The following is a 13036-nucleotide window of genomic DNA, read 5'->3' as shown; positions in this document are numbered from 1 at the left end:
GGCTGGTATTATCCCGCATAAATTACTCCTGACTCAGATTACATAGCTAACTACACCAAAGCAACTACATTACTACAACTGTTATGAGAGGCAGCGCAAACTAGGACACTCAAACCCAGAAAATAGAGACAAGTGGTCCTCTCCTCAAATTACCACACACACCATACCATGAACCACTGAAAGCCATACAGAGCAAGAAAAACTGCTCGCCATGATCCTCCCCGATAAAGGCACTGGTCTCCATCCAACTCCAAGGCATGCCGTCACCTTTCCACCCAGGAGCAGTTATAATTTAAAACTAAATGAAAAACAAAGAACAAGCAGTTCTACTGGACACCAACCCACCAAACATGGGAAACCCTAGAAGACCTCAATCACAGCAAACATCCCAAAGGGGAAGACAAACCACATCTACTCCATATTGCACTAGCTAAAAGCTGAACAGAAGACATGCAAACCACCCCCAAATGACAGCCATACCCCCCCCCAGCACAATACCCCACTTATTCCCAAGAATATATATATGACAGAGGAAGGAAGAAGAAGAAAAAAAATGTACCTATACAGACCACCTGCCTCCTACAAGCAAACCTCCCAAGGCCTACCTGGTCTACAGAAACACCTAAAGGTTGTCAGGGACATAGTACTTGCTTTAGCAAGTTCACACCAAAATGTGACTCTTTCTTCAGTTATACTTGTCTAACATCCTTTTAGCCCCTCCCTACCCCACCTCACTTCCTCCCAAACCTCATCCATTCCTATTTAACCCTATCCTCCTCTTATCCTCCCAATTCCTACTACTCTATCTAACCTCCCCTTGAAGATGTCCCCTGGATACATTGGTCTGTTGCAAACCTCATTTCTCAGAATCAGATTCAGGTCTGTACATGCATTGTTCAACTTGTGTGATGGAGAAATTCTGTAACTTAGAAAAAAGGTAAAGCTGCACATGCAATCACCTCATTAGTGATAATAACAATGTTTCTGAATCAGACCTGATCATGCTAGTGATTCCTTATCAGCCCAAACATGCAGTAGCATAAGTACTCCATACACATATTCAGGCACTCATGTACACATATGAACAAACATCAACGGATACAGTTTGAGAGGGATCTATATTACCAAATCAAAGCTTTAAATAGGCAAACACCACAATGTCGACACATAATGATCAAAACAGTAAATGTACGAATGGCCACATCAGCAATTTTCTTCCCAGAGGAAAAAAATTGCTTGGCCGACCAAAACAGACTATGAAACCTACAAAAGTGGGGGGCTATGCTCCCAGACCATGCTATGAGGGGGGCTGTGCCCCCACATACCCCTAACTAAATATACAAACCACAAGATCACTCTACAGTGGAGAAAAGGACATATTCCTGATCATGGCCAAGCAATTTTGTTTCCCCTGGGAAACAATTAGCTGAAGTAGCCATTCATACTTTTGCTACATCAATCATTATGTGTCGATGTTGTGGTATTCACCTATTTAAAGTTTCAATTTGGTAATATAAACCCTTTGAGAGATATACTACCAGGCATTCACATATGTACTCACATATCCAAACATCTACCAACAAGTCCCAACATAGTGGCACACCTATGGAATGACTAAGCTACAAGCCAGCATGATGCATGCTGCAAAACACGCACACAAACATAAACACACCTACCTACACACACACACACACACACACACACACACATCAACATGCATGCATATCCATTCAGTTACACATATGCCCTACAGAAGCATACACATAAGGTCCAGACACGCACGCACACACACGCACACACACACACACACACATATATATATATATATATATATATATATATATACACACACACACACACACACACACACACACACACACACACAGTTGTGCACATTGATGGCTTTGCTATGCCTACCTGTAATATGACTACTCTTTCTATAGTAAATATGTGAATGCCATCAAAAGGCAGTGTCCACATCTTCCTCCACAAGAGAGAGAAAAAAAAACTTCAACTTGACAGTGATTCTTGATTTAATCAGGAGATACATCCATTTCTTGGGGACAGCAAATTGCTAATTAGCAGTAGCCACTCCCCCAGAATGCAACATTAGCCATCACTAGTGGGTACCTGTAGTGGGAAAGCAGGCTCTGAAATAGAAAGGCTTATCACAATGTGGAAATTGTCCATGAAAAGAATGTCACATCGTAGTAGACCTTTCCAAATCTTATGGCATATGACATGTTTGTTATTTCTGGCCTAAAAATGCTATACAGTCCTGATATGATGGCCATGTGTTTCTATACTGGTATTTGCTTGCACCTATTTTTCTCAAAAAAATTGATGATTATAATTAAGACAGACAACCATAAATAATGGAAAAATGTTTGTTTCTTTTTTAATGTACTTTATGCATAGCTAAGAAAGGACTGCTTTGAGACTTCTAATTCTCATAGTATACAAAACGCATTGGAAAATATTTGTTTCTTTTTCATTTGCATTGATTTTTATGTTACTTTTGTGCAGGACATGTTTTTTACATTAATAAATCCAACATGTCTTTTTTTTTCGTTTACATTCCTATTTGCTCATCACGTTAATTTTGCATTATCCATATACTTACAATCCTATCCACACAATATATGCAGAACATGTTCACACAGTTATAAAATCAAGATGTAAGCACTGTATTTTAATGCACTTACAGCACAATGATTTAGCCTTGCCAGTTGATGAAGAAGCCTTGGAATACTTTAATGAATACTAACTTTTCTTAGTTTACCAGTGAAGGCTTTTTTCTTTAGACACCGCAAAACAAAAAGCATTCAAGGTGACATGGCTCTTTCTGTCAAAAACAACAGCAAACAAAGAAAAAGAAAAAAAAAATAACAAGAAAATATGTTTTTTCGTAAATATACAGCTTGCCTTTTTCAAGCCATGTGAACTACAGACAAAAAAAATTACCTTTATTCAGAACCAGTTAAATGAAATGAATGAAGCTATGAGATGGTGGAGGCTTTTATTCTGGTACCTCTGTACGTTGATTCCACTTCATCCCCAAGGATCATAACATTTGAGAAATTTGTTAAAGTTCACAAACATATGGAGAATAAATGCCGCATGCATATTGTGTGTTGTTAGAATATCAAGCCTGCAGAATAATTGTAATGTGCAGAAAACTCCATTAGTGCATAAACAGCCACTATTACCACCTGAAACTGTGAAGAACAAGCATCTTTTTCATTTAAGAATTGTATTTAACAAAAAAAATTGTTAAGCACCTTATTGCACTGTTAATTTCTTGTTTACACTAACGCATTAACAGCAGCCAGTGCAAAAGTATCTGAAGTATTTTAATCTGATTCAAAAGCTTCAATACACTTTGTAGTGCCATACTAAAACACAAAAGTGGGGCAGATTGAAATACTCAACAGCTTTTAAAATTATTCCTTCAAAGAGAGTCACTTTCATCTTCCTGCTACCTGCTTGGCAGTCCTTAGACAGGTTGTTTTAGAGACTCCTGAGTCTCAAAACACTCAGGGACCAATGAGCTGAAATTTAATGCCTAAGTCTAAAAGCGCAAGCTTCCATAAGTAAGGTGGTTGGCTCTCCCCATGTACCCATGAACATATTTATACCAACTCCATGGTCACACCAAATTGAAGAAAGGAGAAATTTCCCAAAACAAAGGAATTATTGTCACCACACAATTAGAAATCACACTGACAGGAATTACCTATGGAAAACAGCGATTATCATTGAATTCTAGGCATCTTGCGCCTTTGGCAACTGATGCTTGAGGAATTTCAAGGCATTGCTCAGGTAAGGTACAGATAGGTTCATAAGTAAGTACTTGGCTACCTCCACCCTTTTGGGCCGTATTAAGCCTATCCAATTTTTCCTCAAAGGTAAGAATCAAACCCTGTACCTTGTGCCTCTTAGGTAAATACCTTAAATATTATGCCAACCCTCAACTCCATTGCCAACCTCCAACCTCTTCATCAAACACCAACACTTCTATAAAAGCATTTTCACTTTGAATTAAAATGAAAAAAAAAATAGAGAAATTTGAATGAATAAACTATTTGAGACTGATTATTCCTAAATACACACGGGAAGCAGAGACTTGTTTTCAGTAGCCTGCTTCTCAGTTTTTTGGAAACATAAGCAGCATCAGGATCTGGGTGTTGCGACAAAGCTAACAAAAATGGGAACAATTCTGTGCACAATGGAAATAATACACATTGGCAATAACTACAAGAAAGCATGCTTTAATTCATTAAACTGTATATGTTAGTTATTAAATGGCAAACTAACTGAAATTTGAAAAACTGAGTATCCCCTGGTAGGGTCTAGATTCAGACAGTTAGACTGGGTGAAAAAACAGGAATGAGGTTACTGAGGATAGACTTCAGTTTTTAGAAGACAGATTTTTGACCATTTAAGTCTGATCTTTTATGAACTGTAGAGAAAAAAAATATTAGGAGTTTAGTATCCACCTATGGCTTCACAAAGGAAAGAAATGCTTTATTATGCTCAGAGAACAATGTTTTCAGAAAGAAAACAACAAATAGGCTCGGACTCCTTGCTCCAGCAAAGAAGACAGTATTATTCCAATTCTGACCCAAAAAGTGGCGAGGCAAAGTTCTTAACGCAAAATTTATTAGTATAGCGTTTTCGCCATGTACACTGACACAGCTTCTTCAGAGTAAGAAACAAAACAGATTTACTCTAAGTCAGTCTTTTAAATCTTTAAAAAGGAAGTGATGTCATAACCATTGGTATTTATATTAATACATTTAAAACCAAATCATTTAGTCTCTAAAATCTAAACAATACAATCTACTAATAAAAACATCATTTTGGTAAACTGTAAATGTGTATTTGAAAGTGTATGTGCCCAATAATTGGGCAATAAGTACTACAAAAAATGAAATGAAATAAAAAGAATCTGGTGTTCATAAAAATACTCTAATAAGTCAATAAGCAACATTCTAGTAAAATATAGTGCAACTGGCAACTAGATAAGTATATAAGTATATAAAGTGAACATTGTGCGGAATTTACAAGAATGTTAAAGAACTCATAATTGAAGTGTACTGTATAGGTACAAAGTAAGTTAATGGGCAACTAAGATAAAAACATAATATAATACAGTTATCTTAAGTAGCTTCTCAGTTTCAATACTGAAGAAATATTACAATTTTCATTTAACGCTGGATAGTTAAATGCATCTGTTCTAAGTTGCCATTCAAGTTCGCATAGTTCAAGGAGCAATGGGATAGGACCCCCCCTAATATTACCTTGTATTTAATCTATTGCCATGAATGAAAAACTGTGGCCTGGTTGATTAATAATGTGCCTAGCAAGTGCGTTGCTGTCATTTTTGTTCTTGATCGCATATAGATGTTCATACATGCGATCACGTAATCTACGATCGGTCTTACCGATGTAGAAAGACGGGCAGCAATCGCATAAGGCCACGTAAACAATAGATTTACTTTCACAGTTTAATGGGGCTCTGATTGTATATTTTTTATTATGTATAATAAACGTCTGTCCTGATCTAACTTTATGACATCTATTACAGAAGCCACATGGGTACATACCCACTTTCCTATTAAAAGATGTTTTAAAAGGAACCCTTTGTAATAACTCTTTTAAGTTGTTATTTCTCTTGAACACAAATCTAGGAAATAAACCAAATTTGTCAATGAGTGTAGAATTGCTTGAAATAAAATCCCAATTCTTTCGTATAATAGTCATGATTGCTTTTGAGTCTAGGCTGAAAGTCATAATGTAACTAGAAGATGGATCAAAAGAAATTGTCTGGATTGATGTTTCAGCCAGTGTGGAATTTATATTGGTGGTATCATTCGGGTTATTCAAACAAGGAGAAAGGGACATTGCATGATTGTTCCTACTTAAGATAGCTTTAAAGAAACCGTTATTTCTCTTTGTGTTCACTTCTGAAATGAGTTCACGAATCAAGTGGGTAGGGTAACCCCTATTTGAAAACATCTCAAATAAGAAATCTCATTCTTTGTGGAAGTGATCCAAAGTACTGCACATCTTTGCCGCCCTCACTAACTGGCCCTTAATTATAGCTCTTTTTTGTTTAAAGGGGTGGTGGCTTGTGAAATGTAAAAATGAATTGCAGTACATTGGCTTTCTGTAAATATTTGAGATGTAAGAATAACTCTGAGCATCTTTAGTCAATTTGATGTCCAAATAATCAATTTCCAATCTAATAATACTGTCTTCTTTGCTGGAGCAAGGAGTCCGAGCCTATTTGTTGTTTTCTACTGGTTTTTTTACTACTTTGTGACTTTGAATGTTTTCAGAAAGGTTAATATCGTTTTGCACTTCATTCCCAAATTGCATTTCCCGTATTAGTAGCTGTGGTCTATTCAGACAGTGTGAAAACAGAAAGTAAACCAAAGAACAAAAATGAGATGAAAGGGAAGTTTTCCTAGGTGAAGTAAACCATCCAACTACAAAATGGGAAACCTACATAACCACTGGTACACAAGATTCATGGAGATTGTTCATACAAATGCCCTGGAACAATTAGAGTATCCACTAGTGGGAATAACAAATTGGATCTTGTCCTTAGTAATATGAGATCATCTTGCAAGTTCCTTTCTTTTTGCCATCGCTTGCTAAGTCTGACCATAAGGCAGTCTCCTTCAAAATAATACTGAAATTAGAGATACTTTCTACCCCTAGTAACTTTAGAAACTTCTTTAAAACAAACGACCTATTCTAAGTGATAAATTGTCAAACTTCAAATCCAAATAACTTCACTGAATATGTAGAAGTGTACACCACCACATTGTACCAGCATGTAAGCAGTTGCACAAATGCAGCTGTAGCCCATAGTGCCTAGTGCAGGGCAAACCTCAGAAACAAACCTACATGATGGGACCATAATATATAATATCCGCAAGCTTTATAAAAAAAGGAAAATAATTTTGACTAAAATAAGATGAGTAATTCCTAGAATGTTAGCGCCCCTGTCACTGAACTAAACAACTCAGAGGCTTTAATACAATCCACAAAAGCCAAATTTAGAGCTAAAAGAACAAACCAAGCCAAAAACAATCACAGTGTATTTTTTCAGTTATGTTCATAATCTCAAAAGCACAATACAGCAATGCAGTTAGCTGATTGTGAATGATGCTATCTACACTGATGCTGAAGATACAGCTAACCTAATGGCATCTGTCTGTTCCTCAAGATATACCTGAAACTAATTTTGGAACATGAATGTCCTTACACATACAGACAAAAATTAAAGAGTACTGAATTATACTAAAAAAAAAAAAAAAAAAAGAGTGAAAATAGTAATGCTGCAGGAGACATATTTGAAAAGAATTGAGAATATCGATTTGATAAAGAAATGATTTCAGAATTGATAATCAGTAGAATATCAGAGAAAAATGAAAAGAGGAATACTGATACTGATTGTCAAAGGAGCGCCAATAGTGTAGAAGAGGAAAAAAGACAGTAATGATAGATTTGTGGTAGTAAGGGGTTAACGGCAAGGATGTAGGATTATACTGGCATGCATTTATATTCTACCTAAAATTGTTATTATGGAGCTTAAGAAAATGTTATGAGAAATAGTCAGCATTCAGCATGGACTATTACTTATAGATTGGGACTGGAAGTTGATTTGCAACAGTTTAGATAGACCTGGGGTCCCTAGAAGTACAAATATAACAAAAGAGGGTACATTTCTGATGAAATGTAAGAAAATATTTGATATGGAATAAGTGAATTCAGTAGTTGAAACGCAAGAGAGAATTTACATATTATTCCCCAAGATACAATTAGTGCTCTAGGCTATACAGAAATTATATTTCATAGGAATATGTGCATTAAATTAAAAGGAATGAATTTACTATTTCAGATTATGTGCCAATAATAAAAAAAATGAAAACGCAGGACAACAAAGTGAAGATGAGACACCAGTGAATCCCTGGCATTTCCATTTAAAAGAAAGGATTTTAAGGAATGGATAGTGGATATTATTAGAGAACTATTAAGGAAGATAGGAATTTCTTCTGAAGTTATGGCTAGAAAGTGAGATAAAATGAAAGTTCAAATTAAAAATATGATAGAAATAAAAAAAAACAGATATACGGTTAGGAAGTAACAATATTTATGGAAGACTAAAGTATGCCATGGTTAGAGATACACAAGGCTCAACAATTAAAAGTTAAAATAGGAGGAGATGAGATAAAAATAGTTATGCATAATCAATCTGCAGGAATGTTTCCAGTAATAGATGGTATTCCTATAGAAGTTTGGAAGCTAGGAGGGAAGAAAGCAATAAAGATCTAGAAAGTTCTGTTTAAGAATATTTTAAAAGGGGGGAAAGCACCAACAGACTAGAAGAAAGCTGTGATGGTGGTAATACCTAAAGACACATGAAGCCCGGCTTTATATAGGCCCATTTCAATTTTAAACTATGATTGCAAAGTGTTTATGTCTCTAACAGCTAAAAGAATGGCAAGGGTGTTGCCTAAATTGATAGACATGGATCAATGTCGTTTTGTGGAGGGGAGGGAAACATTTGACAACATTAATAGAACAGTCATCATTTGGGGGAAGCAGAATGTAAGATGGTATCACTGTTATTAGTGCATCTTGAAGCAGATAAAGTAGTCAACAGGGTAAAATGGGATTTTATGAGTAGGGCAATGGAAGCATTTGCATTCCCTGATACATGTAACTTGTAAGTTGTGTCTGAACTGAGGAACCAAGCAGGGCTGTCATTTTTCACTTAGTTATTTGCACTGTATTTAGAGGCATTGGCAAATAAAACTAAGAGAATCAAAAAATCAATGATATAAATGTTATGGTAATCAAGAAAACTTTGCTTTATTTTGACGATATTATTTTGTACCTGATAAAACCAGAAAAGGACATGTCAGTGTTGCAGAACATTCTGAGAAAGTGCCATTTTTGGGGGGATATAAATCAATGCAGACAAAATAAGGCCATAGCTGTAAATATATACCCACCATGAACTGGGTCGGCAATATGGGACGCAATAAAATGAAGTATTTAGTAGCATGACCTAAAAGGATTCTCTTATGACAGTTGACAATATGTGGGAGGAGACTAAACAAAATATACAAAAACTGAGAAACTGCATGCTCTTGTTTATAGATATAGACAACAAGATACAAGCAGTAAAAATATTTTTAGTCCCTTTAGGTTTTATACATGTCAGGCATATTTTATTATCCTGAGAAGCTGTGAACAGTAATTAATTAAAAAAAAAAATTAAGGATTTTAGCTGGGAAGGAAAGAGGGCAAGTTGAAATGAACTCATCTTTCTGTTAGAAGAAGGTGATTTAGAATTACCTGATTTGAAGGAATATTTTACAGCTACACAGTTAAGGCTCATATACGTAACACAAGCAGAAAGGTGTAATTTAAAATGGAAGGGGAGAATGATGAAGGAGGGGGGGGTTCAGGAAATAAAGAAGGAATGGGATTTTGGATGCAGATCATTAAGGAAAATAATAACAGCCATACAGAATATTATATTCATAAAGTAGCAGAAAATATTCTAAGAGCAAGTCAACAACAGAATAGAGAAAGGAGATTCTGTCAAGAGGGATGACTGCAATTAATGGTACAGAGAATAGGAAAGAAAGGGATATAATTTACAGAAGAAAACTGACAAAGGAACCAAGGTATTTGGAACAATTTAACTTGAGAGGGAAAGTTTATAGAATGGACCGCAGGTTAGAGACTGCCTTCCTTATCAGGGACTGATATCAAAGTATAGGCAAAGAGAAAGGGATTGGAGAATCCTAAATGGAAGACTTTCTCTGGTGAAGTTTTTAACTCTAGTATATGAGCTGCTGTTAAAAAGAAAGGATAATTTGTACAGCATACAAAATACTGCACGATATCGATAGGAATCAATCAGAAGAGGTTAGAAAAGATTGGGAAGCGAGATTGGATAACTGAGTTAAAAAGAAACAATGGGAGGGCATATTTATAGCCCCAGATATGCAACAAAGGCTAAAAGATTTAGGTTTTTGCCTGGAAGTGTTTGCATGGGTAATTTTATACCCCAAGCTGACTCCAAAGAATTTTTCATTGGGTAGATGGTAAATGTTGGATATGTGATGCGGGAAAAAAAGAGTTAAATGGAAACATATGTTTTGGAAGTGTAATTAGTTAGACTATGCATATTCTTTACAGAGTATTCTGTCAGAAATATTGGGTGAGCAAATGGGTAACTAAGCAAATATTTTTTTTCTGAGTTGCAATATATGATCTATATTGCCTAGACATAGTAAGACAAAATGAAATAAAAGTATAAACCAACTGTACCTGAGGTAGTGAATATTGTAACAGAGATACAAGAACTAAAAGTCGGATCTTTAGTAAAGGGTAGAAGCAAACTACGTACAAAAATGGAAATTGTGGGAACAATACATGCAGAATAATGTTTTGGAGGAGGAGTGAGGTTTAAAGGGAAGGCAGGAATTGAGCAATTTATATACTATTGGATTGATGATAACTGTATAAAAGCATCTTTATGATGTATAATGTTTGTAACTGTGAGCATTAACATGGTTTGTTTTCGTTTATATAAATGTATGTGATGTATAATGTTTGCAACTGTAAACATGTTAGCATGGTTTCCTTTCTTTCATATAAATGTATGTCTGCTTATGTCTTAATTGACATTTCAGTAAAAGTGTTATAGAAAAAAAAGGATAGTCCTAAAAGTGCTATCAAAAACTAAAAAAAACTAAAAATATTACATTGATGATTCCTGACAATATTCTTGGATGCATCTTAAATAACATGAAGCTTGAACTAGCCACACCTCTAACAACACTGTTCAATTTCAACCCCTATACAGGTTTTGTACCAAGTGAAAGGAGAGCAGCTACAGTCATTCCCCTGCATAAGGGAGGTCCTTCCAGAGATCCAGGCAGTTACAGACCCTTAAGTCTAACCAGCGTAACATGCAATGGAACTTATCAATTACAACACAGTGAACCTCCAAACACTGGACATGTCTCAGTTTGGATTCATCAATGGCAGTTCATACTTACTCGTCCTGGTGCATTCTTTTGAAAATTCACCAAAGCAATGGATGAAGGCAAAAAGGTAAACACCACATAGCTTGACATGGCCAAAGCATTTTGCATAATTGCCCACACAGGCATAGTATAAAAGCTAAGTAAATTGTGAATAGCCCCCTATATCACCCATTGGATTAGAAACAAGCTCCCAGATAGGATGGAGGAAATCAAAATACGGTACATTACCTGCACAAAGAGGCCAGTCACCAGTGGAGTCCAACAGGATTCTGTGCTGTGACCTCTCTGATTTGGCATCTATTTTCTGAAGTAAAAACCAATACTAAAGGGCTTGGGCTGACTAAGATTCCAAATGATTGCAAACTAGGAGCAGTCATCAAATACCCAAATGTCTTGGCCAACCTACAGGAAGGTTTTTCCCAAGTAAATAACTGGGTCAAAATTATGGATGAAACTAAATGCCAAAATAAGCTTTATTGTACCATTTGGGAAGTCTTCTATCCTGGGGAACTACCACATTAAAAATATATCCATAAGAGTTGACCCAGTTCAGAATTATGGAACTTATGTGGATGACCTAACTTTTGACCAACATGTGTTGATTGTTTTATGAAAGTCATTTTATATAGCACAGGTTATAAACAAAGGGATTATCTCCAGATCTAGGAATGTCATTGTACTCAGTCCTCATTTAGTCATTGAATATAATGCCTCCTTTGCCATGTATCTGCCCAGGAATATGCAATAACTGGAATGCCCATAGAGATACCTTACTGAAAGGATATAAGGCCTAAACAACATGTCCTCCATTGACTAACTAAAAGCTCTACCACTAAACTTGGTATCCTACAGATTGTTAACAGGTGATCTATATCTAGCATACCAGGCATCCTCTGATACAAAACTGCTGGATTTACTGCACATCAGCAAGTCAAGTGACATTGGAAATACTTGCTCTAGGGATATATACCTTTTCCTCAACATCAACAAAATGGTTTTCAGGGGCATGTATATCTCACAGAAGATACCACTGCTCTGGAACAGATTCTGCATACTCAACACAAAGTTCATTCCTATCCATATTCAAGCACAACTTGGATCTATGGATGGGAAATTTACCCTGGACTTCCTCCAGTACTAATAATGGACAGAGGCATCTCCTAAATGCTTTATCTAAGGCACGGATCTGCTCAAGTTATCTATTGTATAATCCTAGTTATTCTCATTAGGGGTGATATATAATTATCAATCATGGGATTGGAAAGGCCAATCTCTAACCAAATGGCATAGGTTAATTAGCGGAAAAAAAGGGAAATTAACTAGGATAAACATGGACCACTAGGACAGATAACGTAGTTCTTACCTTTGAGCCTGTGTGAGAGAGACACGGGGGGAGAGAGAGAGAATGAGAATGAGAATGAGAATGAGAATGAGAATGAGAATGAGAATGAGAATGAGAATGAGAATGAGAATGAGAATGAGAATGAGAATGAGAATGAGAATGAGAATGACAATGCCCATTTTCACATCATTCCATTATTAGCATTAAAATAAATGATACATTTGATTGATTGACTGTAGCTTTTTATGTGGTTGCTCCTCCATTCCTTCTACTAATATTAAGCCTTAAGATCCATTCCTAAGTCACTTGAATATGATATTTAAAGATAAGAGATTTTCATTATTTATTGTATTGTAATTTTTTGAAGTTTATAAACTGCAAAGGTCTCATTAGCTATTCCGATGGCTCCCATCTCAACGTCATGTTGATGAACAAAAGAAGAAGGAGAAAAAAGCTGTAAACCTTTGCTATCCTTTAAAACTGCTGGTCATATACATGCTAAAGAGCTTCAGTTCTGACCACAATGCAATATCAGTATTAATTTCTGAATGTGAGTAATGAACTGCAGACCAACAAGCATCTGTTGATTGCACCCTCTAACACTTTGTGC

Source organism: Protopterus annectens, chromosome 2.part1 (assembly GCF_019279795.1).
Source record: "Protopterus annectens isolate FY-2018-M chromosome 2.part1, PAN1.0, whole genome shotgun sequence".
NCBI classification, from domain to species: domain Eukaryota; kingdom Metazoa; phylum Chordata; order Ceratodontiformes; family Protopteridae; genus Protopterus; species Protopterus annectens.
Note: the sequence above shows the minus strand (reverse complement) of the source record.